We start from the raw sequence: 22,582 nt of genomic DNA, 5'->3' as shown, positions 1-22,582 counted from the left end.
GTTAAGACTTCGCCTTCCAATGTAGGGAGTGTTTGTTTGACCCCTGGTCAGGAAGCTAAGATCTCACAGGCCTCACAGCCAAAAAATCAAAACATAAAATGGAAGCATATTGTAACAAATTCAGTAAAGACTAAAAATGGTCCACGTGAAGAAAACCTTAAAAAAAAAAGAATGCAAATTATAATTATAAAAAATATAATTACATGATCTAAGCATTATATATGTGTATGTGTGTATATACATATGAATATATATATATATATATATATTCATTTATCCTTAAAACGTCTCCATGTGCTAGATACTATTTTTTCTACATTTTACAGATGAGGGAATCAAAGCCCACGTTAGTTAAAGAACTTGTCCACTGTCACAAAACTACCAAATGAAAGGGCTGAGATAAAAATTGAAGTCCCCAGGCTCCCAAGGCTCTGCTCTTTACTAGTGTGTTAAAATTTCTTTTTTTAAATCACTTTATTTTAATTGGATGATAATTACTTTACAATATTGTGATGGTTTTGCCATACCTCGACATGAACCTGTCACAGAGTATACATGTGTCTCCTCATCCTGACCCCCCTCCACATCCCTCCCCACCTTATCCCTCTGGGTTGTCCCAGAGCACTGGCTTTGGGTGCCCTGCTTCATGCATCAAACTTGCACTGGTCATCTATTTTTACATGTGGTAATAATATATATGTTTTAATGTTATTCTCTCAAATCATCCCACCCTTGCCTTCTCCCACAGAGTCCAGAAATGTCTTCCCAGTGAATCTCTTTTATTTATTGTTTCCAGGAAATAAGATTTACTGACAAAGGACTGAGGCAATATCACCCATGCTATGCAGCACTCTATATGCCAGCAAATTTGGAAAACTCAGCAGTGGCCACAGGACTGGAAAAGGTCAGTTTTCATTCCAATCCCTAAGAAAGGCAGTGCCAAAGAATGCTCAAACTACCGCACAATTGCACTCATCTCACACGCTAGTAAAGTAATGCTCAAAATTCTCCAAGCCAGGCTTCAGCAATACGTGAACCGTGAACTTCCAGATGTTCAAGCTGGTTTTCGAAAAGGCAGAGGAACCAGAGATCAAATTGCCAACATCCACTGGATCATTGAAAAAGCAAGAGAGTTCCAGAAAAACATCTATTTCTGCTTTAAAGCTTTTGACTGTGTGGATCACAATAAACTGTGGAAAATTCTGAAAGAGATGGGAATACCAGACTGCCTCTTGAGAAATCTGTATGCAGGTCAGGAAGCAACAGCTAGAACTGGACATGGAACAACAGACTGGTTCCAAATAGGAAAAGGAGTACATCAAGGCTGTATATTGTCACCCTGCTTATTTAACTTATATGCAGAATACATCATGAGAAATGCTGGACTGGAAGAAACACAAGCTGGAATCAAGATTGCTGGGAGAAATATCAATAACCTCAGATATGCAGATGACACCACTCTTATGGCAGAAAGTGAAGAGGAACTAAAAAGCCTCTTGATGAAAGTGAAAGAGGAGAGTGAAAAAGTTGGCTTAAAGCTCAACATTCAGAAAACGAAGATCATGGCATCCGGTCCCATCACTTCATGGGAAATAGATGGGGAAACAGTGGAAACAGTGTCAGACTTCATTTTTCTGGGCTCCAAAATCACTGCAGATGGTGACTGCAGCCATGAAATTAAAAGACGCTTACTCCTTGGAAGAAAAGTTATGACCAACCTAGACAGCATATTCAAAAGCAGAGACATTACTTTGCCAACAAAGGTCCATCTAGTCAAGGCTATGGTTTTTCCTGTGGTCATGTATGGATGTGAGAGTTGGACTGTGAAGAAAGCTGAGCGCCGAAGAATTGATGCTTTTGAACTGTGCTGTTGGAGAAGACTCTTGAGAGTCCCTTGGACTGCAAGGAGATCCAACAAGTCCATTCTGAAGGAGATCAGCCCTGGGATTTCTTTGGAAGGAATGATGCTAAAGCTGAAACTCCAGTACTTTGGCCACCTCATGCAAAGAATTGACACATTGGAAAAGATTCTGATGCTGGGAGGGATTGGGGGCAGGAGGAGAAGGGGATGACAGAGGATGAGATGGCTGAATAGCATCACCGACTCGATGGACGTGAGTTTGAGTGAATTCTGGGAGTTGGTGATGGACAGGGAGGCCTGGTGTGCTGTGATTCATGGGGTCGCAAAGAGTCGGACACGACTGAGGGACTGAACTGAACTGAACTGAACTGATGCATCCCAGTTCCCAGAGTCAGAAGCTGTTTTCAACTATGCAAACTAATTGTGTTTTATCAATAGGACTCCACAAAGGACCCCCAAAAAACCAGACTGAACAGGCTGGATCCAGGATAGGGGGCAAAAGATGCTAAAGGTCACTGCTTTCTTTGCCTTATCTCTGTGTTTCTGTACGAATCCCTGAGAGCGGAAGGACACCTGTCCTGATTTATTTCTGTGTTTATTTCAAAATGCCTGGTGTTTGGCAGAGATGCTTCACAGCTGGACTTTTAGAGACAGATGCTCTGAGAGATACACAGTGGTCACCACCCCTGAATGGGCTCTGACTTCACTGCAGGAACATGCCTGCACAGATGAAACCGAAAAGTGTCTGACGTCACCTTCGCCTCATTACCACCCTAAGATCACCCAAAGAGGGATTTGCACACTGCCAGGCACAATTTGTGCCCTGTGCAAGGGAGACTGCAAAACTGCACATGCACCAGCAACTCCTGGAAATCTCTGCCTTTTCCCCAGTCTCTGATGATGCACCTGCCACTAGCCCCTTTCCTCCCTTCTGGGAGAAGATGACACGCCATTCTCCACTGTCGGCCACTGAATAAAACCCTCTCATGATATGCACCAAATTTAGCTTTATCACTGGCAGGCATGAATCTGAGCAGAAAGAACTCCCTGACAGAGCCAGGGGACTTTGGTTCAACTGGGGCCCCAAGAGAGCAGCCTCACACTAACTGGGTAACAGTGAGATCTTTGTTTCATACTGCCTAATTGCTCAGTGACTCTGAACAAGATTTGTAAGCTTTTCAGTCTCATCGCTCATGCAAAATGAACAGAATCAAAGCTACCTCCTCCTTCTAAATTATTGTAAAAATTACATTAGATAATTAGTATGAAAACACCAATTAGACAAAAATATTCAACAAAATTGAGCTTTCTTTCTCTCTTTATTTGAAAATTGTCACAGTAAAGAAAAGGAAACCTGCTTTCATTTTAAGAATGATCATTTCCTACTTTTATATTGTAAGAATAACAAATTTATGTTAGTAAATTAAGCTAAGTTTTCTATGAGAATAAGTTAAGGGCAGTCAGATTGATAGAAAAATACTTCTTGTATTTCACAGACTCTTGAGTGTGTGAGTGAGTAAGTGAGTGAAAGTTGCCCAGTCGTGTCCAACTCTTTGTGACCCCATGAACTACACAGTCCATGCAATTCTCCAGGCCAGAATCCTGGAGTGGGTTGCCATTCCCTTCTCCAGGGGATCTTCCTAACCCAGAGATTGAACCCAGGTTTTCTGCATTGCAGGTGGATTTTTAACCAGATGAGACACAAGGGAAGCCCCACAGGCTCTTAAGATACCACTAATTGCAAAGAACATCATTATTTATGTACTGAAAAGAAAAAAAAATGCTGCTAATTAATCTCTGATGATGCTTTATTGTCACAAAGATTAGTTATCTGTATGTATTAAGATCCTCTTTTAATCTGAAGAATACTTATATTCCCCCCTCCATATTTCATTGGCCATTACACATTAAGTTTCATGTAATAGAAAAGGAGGATAGGAAATGCTGTCAACATGGCCATCCACTTCAAGTCATCATTTTCTGAAAAAGAAAACTACTCAAAGTCACTCAGCTAAATAGTGGCAAGAATGGGACTATATCGAAAGTTCCATAACTTCAAGTATGCAGAAGCTCTCTTGGTAGTCTATGGCTGTGGTGGTGCTTTAGTCGCTAAGTCATGTCCAACTCTTGAGACCCTGTAGACTATAGACCTCCAGGTCCCTTCCCCTGTCTATGGGATTCTCCAGGCAAGAATACTGGAGTGGGTTGCCATTTCCTTCTCCTGGGGATCTTCCCAACCCAGGAATTGAACCCAGGTCTCCTGCATTGCAGGCAGATTCTTTACCGACTGAGCTACAAGGGAAGCCTGGTAGTCTATAGCGGCTCCAAACCAGATATAGAAAGGCTCAAATCTAAACTTCTTTGAAGAGTATGTTTTATATATTGGAAAAAAAATCTGATAATAAGTTATAAGGTTTTAAAATCAAGTAGAGAACCCTGCACTCCACGCCAAGCACAAAGGCCCCTCCATGTCCCCTGCCTCCTGTTTATAGAAGAGCTGAAGTCTCCCAGCCTTCCCCTGAGACACAAAAGAGCAGCCTCAAGCACTTAATGATTAGGACAATAAAATTGCAGAATCTTTCAGTGTCTGATGGACATTTCTGAGTTGTTTTACAGATGCTGCAACTGCTACTAGAGGGAAAAAGCTAAACTGCACAATGACCAGACTATAGCCATGACATAAGCTGCTCCATCATGAGCAGTACTGAATCTACGGCTAGTGCAGTTTCAAGAACTTGCCTCAAAAGAATGGGATTAACACTATTGCTCATCATAATCTATAATCTTTGTGGGCATCAAAATAGTTGTGTCTGGTTCTGCCCATATATGTCAGAGGGCAACTAAAATTGTCAGCAAAGAGATGGTACAGACGCATGGTACAGACCCATCTTCCACTCTAAGAATACGTCACCCAATGTCAGCATGAAGAAGTCAGAGAGGACACGAACCTTAAGCCATAATCCCATAGAAAATGGAGTAATTTCTAAGCAGCTTTCCCTTTTTGCAGGAAGCAGCCCTCTGTAGGAAGCACCTTTCTGCAGAAGGCAGTTGTCTTGTCATTTTAACTAAACTTTACCTTTTAACTAAACTTTAAAGTTTCCCATGCTAAGTACCTTTGGCCCAAGAACCTCTTTGAAGTCTTTGATCATATATAAACTTCACCTAATCTGTTGACTGTTTTCTTAAAGCAGAAGAAATCATGAAAATGTAATTAACAGAGGATTAGATCATTTCCCATAATTCCCCTTTAGTACTCTCGTAAACAGATGATGTGAAGAAAGAGCATCTAAAAAAGAGAGGTCAGAAGTCCACAAGCCTGCATGCTGTGGGGGATGGTGAAGAATCTAACCCCTACATCGGTGACTGACTGAGACTACATCCCTTTTTTGGCTTTAAAAGCTTTCACGGCCCAGCAGAATTTTCAGTTAATTTTTGGACGTGAGTCTGCCTTCTCCCTAGGTTGCCAGCCTCCTGAATAAAGCAAGTTTTCCTTTCTAAACAACGCTTGCCTCTAGAGTGTACTGGCTTTCAAGCAGCAAGCAGCAGAACCTAAGTTCCATCATAGTCTGGGAGTCATTAGTTCTTTTGCTCTCACATCTGATCCATTAGCAAGCTGTGCCACCTCTTCAGGGAACACTTCAGAGACCAGATATTTTAATTACAGCAATACTCCCAGCCCTGGGCACCCTCCATCCTTTTGTAATGTCTACACAGGATCATCACCTAGCATGCTATATGATCAACTCAGGTATTTGGTTTCTGCGTTCCATCCTCAACTCAGCAAGCCCCTCGAAGCCTTAATAGAAAGTAAAGCTCCATGAAAAGCTTTCTTGTAATAGTTTATTCTTTCTAGTTGGGTAGTTCTTCTATCTGCTTGTGATTTGTTTGTGATAGTTTCTTCTAGCTGTGATTTACTCAACTCTATATATTTAGGCCATGAAACACTGCCTGCCACATAGGAGGTAATCAAAAAATATTTGTTGAATTAACAAACTATTAATAATTAATAATGTCATTTAATTATTGAATAAGCAGCAGAATAATATTTATTTCAAATTTGGGCTTCCCTGGTGGCTCAGTGGGTAAAGAATCCACCTGCAATGCAGGAGATGTTGAGTTCAACCCTTGGGTCAGGGAATATCCCCTGGAGGAGGGCATGGCAACCCACTCCAGTATTCTTGTCTGGACGCCTGGAGAATCCCATGGACAGAGGAGCCTGGTGGGCTACAGTCCATAGGGCTGTGAAGAGTCTGCAGTGATTGAGCATGCCCACATGAAAATTTGTTTAGATAAAGCCATTTTTTAAAAAAAGAACAAAATAAAGTGCCGCAAGAACTTTCCTCTTATACATTTGCAAAATTCTGCCCTTTCCTCCTCTTTAATGGCAAAGCAATAATAGTAATATAGTTTCTTACTTTAGAAATAGGGTAAGTTTCTGAGTCTCCTGCTCTTTTCTTTCATATTGAAACAACCCCACCTTGTGGAATAAAGGGTAAGTTGGCTGAAGATTCAAGTATCCTGGCAGCATTTTTGCAACTACAGATATATAAGGCATCGTGTATCTTTGGCTTTTAAAAGTCTCCGCTGATTTCTAAATGTGTCATAATTATAGTGGGTGGAGCTGCTGGAGACACAGGCTGTTTAATGTCCCAACTGAACCACTCCCTAAGGTGATGTTTGAACAGCAGATTCAAATGATTTTCTCTTTTTAGATTAAAAAAAATAATATATTCCTCTGCCTCATAGTTGTGCCTGAATACTGACATTTGTTCTAGTTTATTTTCCAAGAGAAATGCCACAGTTTCTCATAAAATGCACATACATTTTAAGAGGTATAACTATACAATAATAGATGAAATCAGAGTGGTATGGGGCTTCCCAGGTGGCGCTAGTGGTAAAGAACCTGCCTGCCAATGCAGGGTAAGTAAGAGACACTGGTTCAGTCCCTGGGTTGAGGATATCCCCTGGAGAAGGGCATGGCAACCCACTCCAGTATTCTTGCCTGGAGAATCCTATGAACAGAGGAGACTGGCAGGCTACAGTCCATGGGGGCACAAAGAGTTGGACACGACAAAAGTGACTTAGCATGCACGCAGAGTGGTATAGCTAACCAAGATGGAAAGTTCTACATTGACTAGGGAAATTACCTACTGTACCCCCTTGGGGCAATTCCGACTAACCAGAAACTTTCTAAGAAGCAATATTTTCTGGATTATATTTCACCATGAGGAGTACAAGCTCCAATTTAAGCTAAAAGTGCTTTAAGGAAATAGCCATTGTCCCATGCAGTGTTAACCACCATGGAAGCTCCAGTGATACTTTTTTTGAGACTCCAATGTTGTCTACTTTGATGAATGGACTATAGCAAGTGAAGTACTCAAGAAGAAAAGGATATTATAAATTTTCAACTTCATTAAGTTAAAAAATACATTTTAAAGCAATACATGTTAAAATTTCTTAACAATGAATAAAATAAAGCATATTTTCCAAACCGAGGTATATGGAATAAGGGAAAATATATCAATCCAAAAGAAGTCAAAAAAGGCGAGTGCGGGGAAAAGACATTTAGAGAACAGAAGGGACAAAGTATGGAGAAGGCAATGGCACCCCACTCCAGTACTCTTGCCTGGAAAATCCCATGGACGGAGGAGCCTGGTAGGCTGCAGACCATGGGGTCGCTAAGAGTCAGACACAACTGAGCGACTTCACTTTCATTTTTCACTTTCATGCTTTGGAGAAGGAAATGGCAACCCACTCCAGTATTCTTGCCTGGAGAATCCCAGGGATGGGGGAGCCTGGTGGGCTGCCGTCTATGGGGTCGCACAGAGTCGGACACGACTGAAGCAACTTAGCAGCAGTAGCAGCAGCATAGCAAGTGATACATTAAAAATAGAACTCTACATTTAAATTATTAATATCACTGTGGATTATTCACTCAAAATTATGTTTCGGTTAGAAATCATTTGCTTTATTTTTCAGTAAACAGAAATGAGTAAACTCATGCACAGGATGTTATTGTTAATTTTTGAAATAATTCTCCCTTCACATTTTTACTTTAAGATTTGTAAGTAAATTCTCAAAGAAATAAATTTACCCAAAGTTCTAGAAACTTAAAAATATATTCTAATCTTTCATGTTACCCTTCTCATGTCATAAACAAGCAATTTTATACAGTTTAATGGTCATATTTTGTTAACATTTTAACCTCGCCCCTAAATATTTATGATAAACATTTTCTGGCACTATAAGTAGTCTTCTGCCATAAGGGTGGTGTCATCTGCATATCTGAGGTAATTGATAATTCTCCCAGCAATCCTGATTCCAGCTTGTGTGCTTCATCTAGCCCAGCAATTTGCATGATATATTCTGCATATATGTTAAATAAGCAGGGTGACAATATACAGCCTTGACGTACTCCTTTCCCGATTTGAAACCAGTCTGTTGTTCCATGTCCAGTTCTAACTGTTGCTTCCTGACCTGCATACAGATTTCTCAGAAGGCAGGTCAGATGGTCTGGTATTCCCATCTCTTGAAGACTTTTCCACAGTTTGTTGTTATCCACACAGTCAAACCCTTTGGCATAGTCAATAAAGCAGAAGTACGTGTTTTTCTCAGAGAAGGCAATGGCAACCCACTCCAGTACTCTTGCCTGAAAAATCCCATGGATGGAGGAGCCTGGTAGGCTGCAGTCCATGGGGTCGCTAAGAGTTGAACACAACTGAGCGACTTCACTCTCACTTTTCACTTTCATGCATTGAAGAAGGAAATGGCAACCCACTCCAGTGTTCTTGCCTGGAGAATCCCAGGGATGGGGGAGCCTGGTGGGCTGCCATCTATGGGGTCGCACAGAGTTGGACACTACTGAAGTGACTTAGCAACAGCAGCAGCAGATATTTTTCTGGAACTTTCTTGCTTTTTTGATGATCCAATGGATGTTGGCAATAAGGAAATAAGTCCTGATTGGAAGGACTAATGCTGAAGCTGAAACTCCAATACTTTGGCCACCTGATGCAAAGAACTGACTCATTGGAAAAGACTCAGATGCTGGGAAAGATTGAAGGCAGGAGGAGAAGGGGACAACGAGGATGAGATGGTTGGATGGCATCACCTATGGGATGGATATGAGTTTGAGTAAGCTCCAAGAGTTGGTGATGGATAGGGAAGCCTGGTGTGCTGCATTCCACGTGGTCACAAAGAGTAGGACATGACTGAGTGACTGAACTGACTGATAAGTAGTCTATTTCTATGTAATATTTATTGATTTTTAAATATTACATATAATGATTCCTCCAATTAAAATTCATTTCTAATTTCTTACTACTATAGTAAGAGCATAAGTTATTATCACTTTTATGACTGTATTTTTATTTATCAAAATTATTGGATAGAACCAAAGAAAGAATAGAACAAACACATATTTAAACCCAGTGCCCATGTATCAGAACATCATACATATTAGAGATTAGGCTTTTCTCACTACTCCAGTCCCTATAAATTCACTGCAAGTCTGTTAAAAAGAAAGATTTTTTTTTTTTTCCTCACCAGTGCTTGTGGATCAAATTAAAATTGTAAGGGCCATTATAGCTAAGCTACTCTCTTCCTGCAGGGTGGTAAGAACTAGTAAAATCTCAAGAATCAGAGGCCTAACATTTTAAATCAACTATACTTCAATAATTTTTTTTTAAAAGAGTAACAGGGAAAAAAAAAAAAAAGAGTATGGGGTCTACAGTTGGTTTCCCATACCCATCCGCATCAAGGTAGGTTGTTGAACAGTTAGATCAGATAGTGTACATAAAATGTTTTGAACCATGTTTGGCACACAGGAAGCATTCAATAAATGTTATTATTACATATTTTTTACATCTACATCTGTTCAAAGATATAAATATTCTCCTTGGATGTGTTACTTATTTTCAAACATTCTATATTATTTTTTCCTGATTTTGGAGCAGTAAGAGATTTCGCAAAGAATATCTTCTGCAACAAAGGCGGACATAGCTGGGGCTAGAATTCAATCATGGAAGCACTGTTTGTCTTTCCCCTTTCCGCCTGCAGTCTATGTAAACATGAAATAAATTCATTAATCCTGAACTATAATAAATTCCAAATTGTAGAATCAGATCAAAAATATAACTGGAGTTTTACATTTCAGGTAAAAATATGACTTAATCTTACAGTCTTAAGGCCAAAAAAAAAAAAGGAGAAGAAGAAGAAAAAAACTCATATCAAAAGATTGCTTGAATAAATGCAAATTTGACATTATTATAATTTCCAAGGAAATGAATGATGAGGTTTTAGTCATAAAGTGACATTAGTGTAACCTTCAGAATCCATAACTCTTGAAGTTTCATTTAATGGTGTTGAGCATTGTTCATTTCATGGTAACAGCAGACTCTTTCCCTGTGGTGAGTGAGCAAACAAAATAATAAAAGTCAACCAAGAATTCAGGATCACAATGTGGGTTCTATTAATTTACTTCCGTGGTACATTTAGGTCATTTTTTTAAAATTTTATTTTATTTTTAAACTTTACATAATTGTATTAGTTTTGCCAAATATCAAAATGAATCCGCCACAGGTATACATGTGTTCCCCATCCTGAACCCTCATTTTTAAATCTCTCTTCACATTTGACAAAGTGTACACACTGCTAGACATCTCGATGGGGTATCACTTGCACCACGGCTATGAATTACTTGGAGAAAAGAAGGGGCATCAGTTTTTTATAAATGTAATTGATTAATGGATTCATATCTAGAAAATTTCAGGAAGCCTAAAAGAGAGAGTTTAGGTGTGCAAACACAAATTATGTCATTACTGAATCAGCCTCTCCTGCTACTCACTGCTTCACAATCCTCCCTTCCACATCAGTTTTTGGTACAATTTTAATGACTAAAAAAAATGCTCTTTCATTTCCAGATTGCAATTTAAGGAGCAATGCAATCACATCAGAGATTTAATGAAAAATGTCTCTTTAATTTTCTCACACAGAGCATGACTATAATATAATGAGACTGCTGTGTCCTCTATCAGCTCAGAAGTCTTCACAAGGCCTTCTCAAAGGCATTTCAGATGAAGACAAACCCCTCTAACATCTTTAGGCAATCTTGCTAAAAGGCAGTAAATACAGTGTTGTACTTAAGAGCATGAACCATGGAGCCTGTTCACAGGAATTCTTGGCCAGTTCCATCATTATCCAGTTGGCTGTTTTCCAGCTTTAATGAGGTATAATTAAAATAAATATTGTATATATTTAAGATGTATAACTTAAGGTATATACACTGTGAAGTGATTATTACAATCAAGCTAATTAACATATCCATTGCCCCATAGAGTTACCCTCTTTTGTGTGTGTTTGGTGAAAACACTTAAGATCTTTTAGCAAATTACAGTATAGATTCTAAAAGTGGAGAAAAACTTTAGCTCCTGATGGAAGGAGCTGCAAAGAATGTATGGCCATTTTGAACAACCACACAGCTGTTTAATGACAGGACCTACTCCCATCTCTCTTCTCTGGTGCAATCTTCTCTCTCTTTCGAATATGACATTTTTAGGAGTATTTTTTTTTTATTTGAAGTATAGTAGATTTCAATGCTGTGTCAAATTCTACTGTACAGCAAAGTGATTCAGTTATACATATACATATATTCTTTTCCATTATGGCTTATCACAGGATATTGAATAGAGTTCCTTTTGCTGTACAGTGGGACCTTGTCATTTATCCACTCTATATGCAAGAGTTTGCCTCTGATAATCCCAAAAGCCAACTCCATCCCTCCATCACCCATCTATCCCTTGGCAACCACAAGTCTGTTCCCTATGTCTGTGATTCTATTTCTGTTTCATAGATAAGTTCATTTCTGAAATATTTTAGATTCTACTTATAAAGCATTTGTCTTTCTACTTCTGACTTACTTCACTTAGAATAATCATGTCCAGGTCCACTCATGTTACTGAAAATGGCATTATTTCATTCTTTTTTATGGCTGAGTAGTATTCCACTGAATATACGTACAACATAAATCCAACTATGATTTTTAAATGTGATGGCATAGCCAAGAGTTTTCAGGACTATCTCAGTTTCTTTGGACTCATTCTTCAATGAGTCTGGCTAGACATTGACATTAGATTGCTCGCCTATACCAGGGCTCTAGGAGTAGGCACAAGTGTCAAGTTCCTAAAGACTTGCTTTAGCCTGAGATAAAATTTAAGAAAGATTCTCCTTTCTAGTGTTGAGAAACTCAATTTTCCAAGGCCCACAGTTAACACAGAAAAGGAAAATTCATGGAAAACACAGAAATATCTAAGATGGGAGATAGTCAGTACCCCCTTGCTCCTCTCTCTATGGATAGTGTCCAGCAAAGACAGTCTCTTATACAGCAAAGAGTAATGGTTATGTTTAATCTCCTCAACCTAATCAATGGAGATTCAGGACAGTTCCTGTCACAAGTTTTACTCACCAATGAAACTACATAGGAATATACAATGGGTAAAATGAAAAACAAACATAAAAAGAAAATTGATGCAAAAACATTAATGTAAATAGCTGAAGAATCATAGAAAATATTTATCAGATACATTTACTTGTTAATGATGATTATTTCAATTGATCAATTACTATTTGAATATCAATCCTTTCATTAGACACCAAGGTAAAGATTATTTGTTATTTTCTGGGATAGAGACTCACTTAAAAACTGTTTCTTGAATGGGTACATCTAAATCCACAATTTCCAATAATAGATACAGAGATACAAACCACACTAAGTCCACAGCAAAGATGCCACAAACAGGTCTATGAAACATTTTATAATAGGCAACCTGAGGTATGCACTTAAATAATCTGTGATGAATTTCTCTGTAAAATATTTTAAAAGAGGCCATCTCCGCTTTATTGTAAAGTTTGGGGTTTTTTAGACTTAATTTTAAAATGATCCTCACTCAACATATTGACATTCAGTCAGGCTTCCTTTTTCTTGAACGTCTTTGGCTATCAAAATCATGAACAAAAGCTTAGGTTTCATTTCCCACAATGACACATTTCCTAATGTAATTGCTAAAAAGTATATGAAATTCCTCATTAAAAAAAGAAACTTATGTATGTGTTTTATGTGTATTTCTCTCACTTGACCTATTTTGTAAACAAATATCTCTTGATATTCTTCTTTCTTTGCCATATGATTTTGTTAAAATTTGGCAAATATCCCCTAAGACTTTCACAATGGACAAGAAAACCATTCTAGGCTCATCAGCTCCACCTCCCTGAGACAAATGACCATTTTTAAATGCCTGCAATACTTTTTGCTAAAAGAGAAATATGCCTCTCATTCTATGCCAAGTATAAACAAAACAGAAACAAAAGAAACAAGAATTCTGGTCAGCATGAACAGCTCTACCATACAACTGATTCTAATCCACATCTTAAAAGTATTATTTAATAGGGGAAAATAAAATGTAATAATCAGATCTTAACTCTTCATTGTGGAATAACTGTCAAAATGCAACAGGCTTCATTTACATAAAGAGAACAGTCTAGGGAACCACTTCCCAAGAAAAAAGAAAACTCACCCTACTGCCAAAATCTGGGGGAGTGGGAATTTGTAACACTGTTCCAGCTTGATTCCATAATCTTTATGAAGCAGTGACTGTTACCTGTTCCATTCCTTCCCCTTTTAAAATGAAATGACCTATTTGCAACTATCTTGTCCTTATTTCATCATGTTATGAGTGTGTAGGCAATTAAGAGGGTGGACAACTTGTCTTTTTATAAGCATCTGGATCATGAGAAACTGAACTATATCTGGATTTATGTAAATCACAAGTACCTGGAATCCAAGTCCAATAGAATATTTAATCAACAATGGTATGGGTCACTGAAGGGAAATGGATATGCACAAAAGGTATTTGCCTGTGGAAAAAGTCATTAACTGGCCAGAGGGAAGACTATGAAAAAGTAATTTTATTTATGGCTCCAATCTTCATGTCTTTCTCCACTCATGCTATTTTTGGTACCCTTCTACATGGCCTCTGGGTTTGGCCAAATGAGTTACATGGACCAACAGGCTATTAGCAACCTTGTCACAAACAGAGGTCTAAACTTGTCACAGAAGGTTAAAAAGAACTTTATGTTTCTGCTTCTTCTCCCCTTGATTTTCCATTAAAGTATATTCAGACCTGCCAGATATAGGTTGAGTTTTAATAATCAGAGGCATTAAACCAAGAGGAGAATTACTTTAATTAGCCAAAAAATTTTCTAAACATCAGATAAGTCTCCCTAAGTAATGCCATGTACCTTAAAAAATGCCTAACCAAAGGATCATTTGCTACTGCTTTATTGATCACTCCAAAGCCTTTGACTTTGTAGATCAAAACAAACTGGAAAATTCTTCAAGAGATGGACATACCCGACCACCCTACCAACCTCCTGAGAAATCTGTATGCAGGACAAGAAGCAACAGTTAGAACTGGACATGAAACAAAAGACTGGTTCCAAATCAGGAAAGGAGGACGACAAGGCTGCATATTGACACCCTGCTTAATCTAACTTATATGCAGAATACATCATGCAAAATGCTGGGCTGGATGAAGCCCAAACTGGAATAAAGATTGGCAGGAGAAATATCAATATTTCTTCATTGATCAATATTTCAATCAAATATCAATAACTTCAGATATGCAGATGATACCACCCTTATGGCAGAAAGTGAAGAACTAAAGAGCCTCTTGAGGAAAAGTTTGGCTTAAAACTCAACACTCAGAAAACGAAGATCATGGCATCCGGTCCTATCACTTCATGGCAAATAGATGGGGAAACAGTGGAAACAATGGCTGACTTTATTTTGGCGGGGGGGAGGGGGCTCCAAAATCATTGCAGATGGTGATTGCAGCCATGAAATTAAAAGACGCTTACTCCTTGGAAGGAAAGTTATGACCAATCTAGACAGTATATTAAAAAGCAGAGACGTTACTTTGTCAACAAAGGTCCATCTAGTCAAGGCTATGGTTTTTCCAGTAGTCATGTATGGATGTGAGAGTTAGACTATTAAGAAAGCTGAGCACTGAAGAATTGATGCTTTGGAACTGTAGTGTTGGAGAAGACTCCTGAGAGTCCCTTGGACTGCAAGGCGATCCAGCCAGTTCCTCCTAAAGGAGATCAGTCCTGGGTGTTCTTTGAAAGGACTGATGTTGAAGTTGAAACTCCAGTCCTTTAGTCACCTGATACGAAGAGTTGACTCATTTGAAAAGACCCTGATGTTGAGAAAGATTGAGGGCAGGAGGAGAAGGGGACAACAGAGGATGAGATGGTTGGATGGCTTCACCGACTCAATGGACATGGGTTTGGGTGAACTCCAGGAGTTGGTTATGGACAGGGAGGCCTGGCGTGCTGCAGTTCATGGGGTTGCAAAGAACTGGACATGACTGAGTGACTGAACTGAACTTAACAATGGAAACAGTGGCTGACTTTATTTTCCTGGGCTCCAAAATCACTGCACATGGTGATTGCAGCCATGAAATTAAAAGATGCTTACTCCTTGGAAAGAAAGTTATGACCAATCTAGACAGCATATTGAAAAGCAGAGACCTTACTTTGTTAGCAAAGGTCTGTCTAGTCAAGGTTATGGTTTTTCAAGTGGTCATGTATGGATGTGAGAGTTGAACTATGAAGAAGGCTGAATGCTGAAGAATTAATGCTTTTGAATTGTGGTGTTAGAGAAGACTCTTGAGAGTCCCTTGGACTGCAAGGAGATCCAACCAGTCAATCCTAAAGGAAATCAGCCTTGAATATTCACTGGAAGGGCTGATACTGAAGCTGAAACGCCAATATTTTGGCCACCTGATGTGAAGAACTGACTCACTAGAAATGACCCTGATGCTGGGAAAGTTGAAGGCAGGAGGAGAAGGGGACAACAGAGGATGAATGATTGGATAGCATCACCGACTCGAGGGACATGAGATTCAGCAAGTTCTGGGAGCTGGTGATGGACAGGATAGCCTGGTGTGCTGCAGTTCATAGGATCACAAAGAGTTGGACATGACTGAGTGACTGAACTGAACTGAAAGGATAGTCAATCAGTAAACTTCTGAGCAGAGGCAAATGGGTGATTTAAACCACTGAATTGCCTACTGATCTTTATGCAGCATTATTTTAATAACTAACTGATGCACTCTCTCAAACCAGGTTTCTCACCTGTCTCCACATTATTATCACCTATAAATTACCTAAACAAGAAATCCACTAAACATCTTCATGATTATAGTCTTTCTCCTCCTCACCACCACACTCACAGCATCCTTTCCCTATCATTCACAAGTAGTGTCAATTCTACTTTCACAGTGCATTTCTTTAACTATTTTACTCTATTCCTACTGTCATTCTAAGCTGATTTCATAATATTAAAATTGTTTCTTTGTAATACTCACCCCATGTCTACTCCCTGTCCCCTATCCTGTATCATTCTTTCATAGGTCAAGAACATTTTTCTAAAAAGGATTTCATCATGTCACACTGTCAGGCTTCAATATTTCTGATCAAACTTATAACTTGGCTTGCTATTGGAAAGTCTACTATCCAGCCTCATCTTCAGACACACAATAGCCTTCATCTATGCTATAGCATATATAAATTACTAAACGATTTCCAAATACGCATGACTAGTTGCCTCTATGCCTACTGTTCACTCTACCTAGAACTGCACTCTCCAAGTCAGTAGCCATTAACCACATGTGACTATTTAAATGTAAATAAACTGAAATGAAATAGAATTTAAAATTCAGCTCTTCATTCACACCAGCCATGTTTCAAGGTCTCAAGAGCTACAGGTGCCCAGAGGTTACCATATTAAGTAATGTAGATTATAGAATAATTTTGTTACTATAGAAAATTCTATAGTTGATCTAAAATGTTTTCTCTCTTATAATAAATGCATGCTCTGTTGAACAAGCCAGAATGTGGGGCCCAAACTGTATTATTTGATATTCATGCCATCATTCCCATTGACAAAATACAGAGGAAAAATGGGAAATTCAGGGATAATGAGGCATGGGTTGACATCTTTGCCATTGTCAAAAGGGCTCATGAAGGAACTAGTTATACAGAATTAAGCAGAAGATAACTAATGGGTTTTATAACATGTGACTGACCAGAAAGTGAGGAGGAACTAAAAAACCTCTTGATGAGAGTGAAAGAGGAGAGTGAAAAGGTTGCTTAAAGCTCAACATTCAGAAAACAAAGATCATGGCATCTGGTTCCATCACTTCATGGCAAATAGATGGGGAAACAGTGGACACAATGTCAGACTTTATTTTTGGGGGCTCCAAAATCATGGATGCAGATGGTGACTGAAGCCATGAAACTAAAAGACGCTTACTCCTTGGAAAAAAATTATGACCAACCTAGATAGCATATTGAAAAGCAGAGACATTATGTTGCCAACAAAGGTCCGTCTAGTCAAGGCTATGGTTTTTCCAGTGGTCATGTATGGATGTGAGGGTTGGACTGTGAAGAAAGCTGAGTGCCAAAGAATTGATGCTTTTGAACTGTGGTGTTGGAGATCCAACCGGTCCATTCTAAAGGAGATCAGCCCTGGGAGTTCTTTGGAAGGACTGATGCTAAAGCTGAAACTCCAGTACTTTTGGCCACCTCATGTGAAGAGCTGACTCATTGGAAAAGACTCTGATGCTGGGAGGGATTGGGGGCAGGAGGAAAAGGGGACAACAGAGGATGAGATGGCAGGATGGCATCACTGACTCGATGGACGTGGGTTTGAGTGAACTCTGGGAGAGTTCACTAAAGGAAAGACATTCATAGTTTGCTTGCCGTTAACATATGGAATCAACACAATTGGTAATAAGAGTGGCAATCAGGTAGCAATATCCTAGGAGGAAAACCAAGTGCTTTATTTAACAATACAACAATATGGTGATGGACAGGGAGGCCTGGTGTGCTGCGATTCATGGGGTCGCAAAGGGTCAGACACGACTGAGCGACTGAACTGAACTGAATCTTAAAATTGTGATTCAGAGCAATTCAAAGGTATCCTAGCACTACTAATTTGATCTCATGGGATTAGCTTTCAGAAAATCCCCAGTAAACTCTGGCTGCTGTTGTGATCATTTTTTCAAGGCCCAAATTCAAATTTCACCTTCTTTCATATTTAATGTCATCTCTTCCCTCTGAAATCACCATGTCAAACTTCATCTGGAATTAATTCTCATATTTATAGCTGTTGTTCTACTTTGATTTATCATATTATATTGAGATCACATATTGGTTGAATTAAATAGAATTTAATGGATCTCAAAAATTATTTACTAATCATTATGAGACTCTATAGAATAAATGTAGATTAAGAGGGTGACCATGCTGAATATTATACATGTAATTTTTATTATAAGTAAATTATATAATAAATTGCTATGTATTATATTGATAATACATTGTCTATATATTATTTGATGACATACATTACCTATATTTTCTTTCTCTCTCTCCCTGTCTCACAGTGATCACTAGAATATTAAATAGACTGCTGACTCAATCAGATGAATCTTGTTTGAGAGGCTTCAGAAAATCCCACATTTTAAAAGAGGTTATATTCAAAGATAATGGTTATTACCTCATGTGGATGAATGTTGTTGAAGAATTTCAACAACTTTTAAAGACTGGGGACATTCTGCAGTAGAAGTGTCTTCTAGTAGCCTTCTAATTCAAGTATGGAGGGAGTCCAGCACTGACTATGGGAAGAAATCTAGACACCAGCTTTGATGTGACCCTACTCTTTCAATCAACTAAAAATACAGGTTACAAAACATGCAAACCAAAAATTCTATTTAAGAGAATTCTAAAGCTTGGGGAACCATTCCTGATAGACTTTGTCTACCCATACAATGAACATTTTGACTGTGGCTACATTTCAAAAAGAAATCAAAGCAATGCTAATGCTAAGTCACTTCAGTCGTGTCCGACTCTGTGCAACCCCAGAGACGGCCTCCTACCAGGCTCCTCTGTCCCTGGGATTCTCCAGGCAAGAACACTGGAGTGGGTAATCAAAGCAAAGCAATGAAATTTATTGCATCTCATTAAGTGCTATAGAAGCATTAATCCATCACTTGCTAAAGGAAAGACATTCATAGTTTGCTTGCCGTTAACAAATGGAATCAACACAATTGGTAATAAGAGTGGCAATCAGGTAGCAATATCCTAGGAGGAAAACCAAGTGCTTTATTTAACAAAACAACAATATGTCAGAAAAAGATCTCATCAGAAAAGACAGACATTACTGAAAAACAAAAGCAAAAAATCCAAGCCCAGGTACTTTACATTATACTCTGTCTCTGGATTTTACTTCTTTTTTACAACCTTTACCTGTACTTATGACTAAGAGTATTGGCTCTCATTTCTGAAATCTCACTGCGATACTTCTGTATCTTGCACTTCACATTCAAGACTCCAGTTATAGTTGGACATGTATTATCTCTTCTGTGTGCTGTTTAAAGGATAGGTAATTCTTTAAACCATTGTATTCTTTGTGGTTCCTATGCCTGGCACAACTGAGATACTGAATGAATGTCAGCTGCATTAAGCAACTATTTATGTATGTAAAATATTAGCTTTTTCATACTATTTTAGCTAGCTAGACTCTCTGTATGAAAAGTAGATAGTGTAGTGATTAAGAACAAACACTAGGCTTAGTATTAAAATATCCATTCTTTTGGTTCTTAGTTGGGCAAGGCATTCAATGTCTCTGAACTTCAATCTCATTTCTTAAGTGAAATTAATAATTATTCTGAATCCAGTGCAACTGGTAATGTAGATCCAAGTTCAGAGGCCAGAGAACCAGGAACATAGGTATACAATATGGTGCTATTCATCTCAAAAACGGAGCAGAAATCACACTTCACATGGAGAGAAGCAACCTGGAAGGCCTAGAGTTTACTCTGCGTTTCCTCGACATGTCCTTAAATTCTGTCCAGGCCTCTACTCCACTCTTGGTAATGACTGTTCCCTGGCCTGGCCTCCACAATAAAGGACAGAAGATGGGCACAATCACAATAAAGGACAGAAACTGTAAGGACATAATGGAAGCAGAAGAGATCGGGAATAGTTGGAAACAATACACAGAAGAACTCTACAAAAAAGATCTTAATGAACCAGATAACCACAGTGGTGTGATCACTTACCTAGAGCCAGACATCCTGGAATGGGAAGTCAAGTGGGCCTTAGGAATCATCACTACAGTTAGTGGAGGTGATGGACTTCCAGCTGAGCTATTTCCAATCCTAAAAGATGACACTGTGAAAGTGTTGCACTCAATAAGCTAGAAAATTTGGAAAACTCAGCAGTAGCCATAGGACTGGAAAAGGTCAGCTTTCATTCCAATCCCAAAGAAAGGCAATGCGAAAGAATGCTCAAACTACTGCACAATTGTATTCATCTCACACGCTAGCAAAGTAATGCTGAAAACTCTCCAAGCGAGGATTCAACAGCATGTGAACCAAGAACTTCTAGATGTCCAAGCTGGATTTAGAAAAGGCAGAGGAACCAGAGATCAAATTACCAACATCCATTGGATCATTGAAAAACCAAGAGAATTCCAGAAAAACATCTACTTCTGCTTTATTGACTACACCAAAGCCTTTGACTATGTGGATCACAACAAACTGTGCAAAATCTTAAAGAAATGGGAATACCAGACAACCTTACCTACTTCCTGAGAAATCTGTATGCAGGTCAAAAAGCAACAGTCAGAATTAGACATGAAACAATATGCAGGGTACATCATGCAAAATGCTGGGCTGGATGAAGCACAAGCCAGAATCAAGATTGCCAGGAGAAGTATCAATAACCTCAGATATGCAGATGACACCACCTTGATGGCAGAAAGTGAAGAGGAACTGGAGAGCCTCTTGATCAAGGTGAAAAGGGAGAGTGAAAAAGTTGACTTAAAGCTCAACAGTCAAAAAATGAAGATCATGGCATCCAGTCCCATAACTTCATGACAAATAGATGGGGAAACAATGGAAACAGTGACAAACTTTATTTTCCTGTGTCCAAAATCACTGCAGATGGTGACTGCAGCCATGAAATTAAAAGACGCTTACTCCTTGGAAGAAAATATCTGACCAACCTAGATAGCATATTAAAAAGCAGAGACAGTACTTTGACGACAAAGTTACATCTAGTCAAAGCTATGGTTTTTCCAGTAGTCATGTATGGATGTGAGAGTGGGACCATAAAGAAAGCTGAGTACTGAAGAATTGATGCTTTTGAACTGTGGTGTTGAAGAAGAGTCTTGAGAGTCCCTTGGACTGCAAGGAGATCAAACCAGTCAATCCTAAAGGAAATCAATCCTGAATATTCTTTGGAAGGTCTGATGCTGAAGCTCCAATTCTTTGGCTGCCTGATGCAAAGAACTTACTCACTGGAAAATACCCTGATGTTGGGAAGGAATGAAGGCAGGAGGACAAGGGGACGACAGAGGATGAGATGGTTGAATGGTATCACCAACTCATGAACATGAGTTCAACAAACCTCCAGGAGTTAGTGATGGACAGGAAAGCCTGGAGTGCTGCAGTCCATGGGGTCGTAAAGAGTCAGACACTGAGCAACTGAACCGAATAATTATTCTAGGGTTTTGAAGAATAAATGAAACACTAAAGGATTAATTAAATTAAGGAATTTTAAACTATTATTATGATTATTTAGATCCAACTTACACTTCCCATTAACATCTTCCCTAATTCTAAAATAATATTTTGGGAATTAAAATGATTAAAGATATGAACTTCCCTTGTGGTCTATTGACTAAGACTCTGAGATTCCACTGCAAGGGATGTGGATTTGATCCCTGTTGGGGAACTAAGATTCCTCATGCCCTGAGGCACAGCCAAAAAAAAGATTAAAAATACTAGTCATAACTGGAAATTTGGGGTTTATTTGTTAAAAATTTGGGGATATTAAAGAAGGTGATTACTTTTCATCTCTTGTTAAAATAGAGTAAAAGGAATGAAAATTGCCTGATATATAGGGCAAAAAATTCAAATAGAGTGCTTTGGGTTTCAAAGCAGTTCATCTTTACATCAGCCACTTAAATAACCCAACTTGGCTAAGATGAGTTATTAATTTCATTTCAGTTATGTGGGATTATCTATAACTGGCAAATTGTATCTTCCATAGCTGCAGAGTCAGCTTGACCAGCTCGATGCTCATGCCAGAAGAGCCAAATGAATAACAGATTTTCCATGAGTAACTTTCCAAATTTCTTGCAATAGTAATTTGCTTAAAGGTGTAATATGCCACCAATAATTAGACTGGTTTGAATTCTGATAGTGCACGGTAGCATCTGCTGATACCATCCCTTCCTCCTAATTACAATTATTAGAGCCTCTTTGACTTTTTCAATTTCCAATTCCAATGTACTGGTTGTTCAAAGCTGTCTGAGTCATTCAGATGCTTGTTATCGAATCACAGATTAATTCTCTCAAGAATGAACTGGGAGATAACTGGGTGAGGCAACAGCTTCACCAGAAATATATGAAAGATATTTAAGCGAGAAAGTTAAGTGTGGATGCATGTGGATGTGTATACATGTCACACACATATAACATATATTTAACTTTAAAAAGTAGACAGATAGACACACATACACCCAACAAACATATATTTAACTTCGCTGAAAACCCGGACTTATAATGTTTGTTGTTGTTCAGTTGCTAAGTCATA

The 22,582-nt window shown here is 38.7% G+C and overlaps 1 protein-coding gene across 13 annotated transcripts in view; it reads right to left on the bottom strand.

Annotated features, from left to right (window-relative positions):
* Nucleotides 1-22,582, bottom strand: part of LOC147358441 (suppressor of SWI4 1 homolog) — a 343,713-nt gene that overhangs the window by 285,065 nt on the left and 36,066 nt on the right. For 2 of the 13 annotated variants that reach the window (XR_015141653.1, XM_086338668.1), the window contains exon 3: nucleotides 9,844-10,261. The exons of the other annotated variants lie outside the window; for them this stretch is intronic. The gene's annotated coding sequence lies outside the window, so the exon portion shown is untranslated. Of the gene's footprint in view, nucleotides 1-9,843; nucleotides 10,262-22,582 lie in introns of those variants that run through there. 13 annotated transcript variants of the gene reach the window in all.

This window comes from Bos grunniens, chromosome 15 (assembly GCF_055505025.1).
Source record: "Bos grunniens cultivar Pamir isolate PY7600 chromosome 15, Bosgru_T2T1.0, whole genome shotgun sequence".
Classification (NCBI taxonomy): Eukaryota; Metazoa; Chordata; class Mammalia; order Artiodactyla; family Bovidae; genus Bos; species Bos grunniens.
The sequence above is the reverse complement of the archived record's forward strand: the minus strand, read 5'-3'. Positions and strand labels throughout refer to the sequence as shown.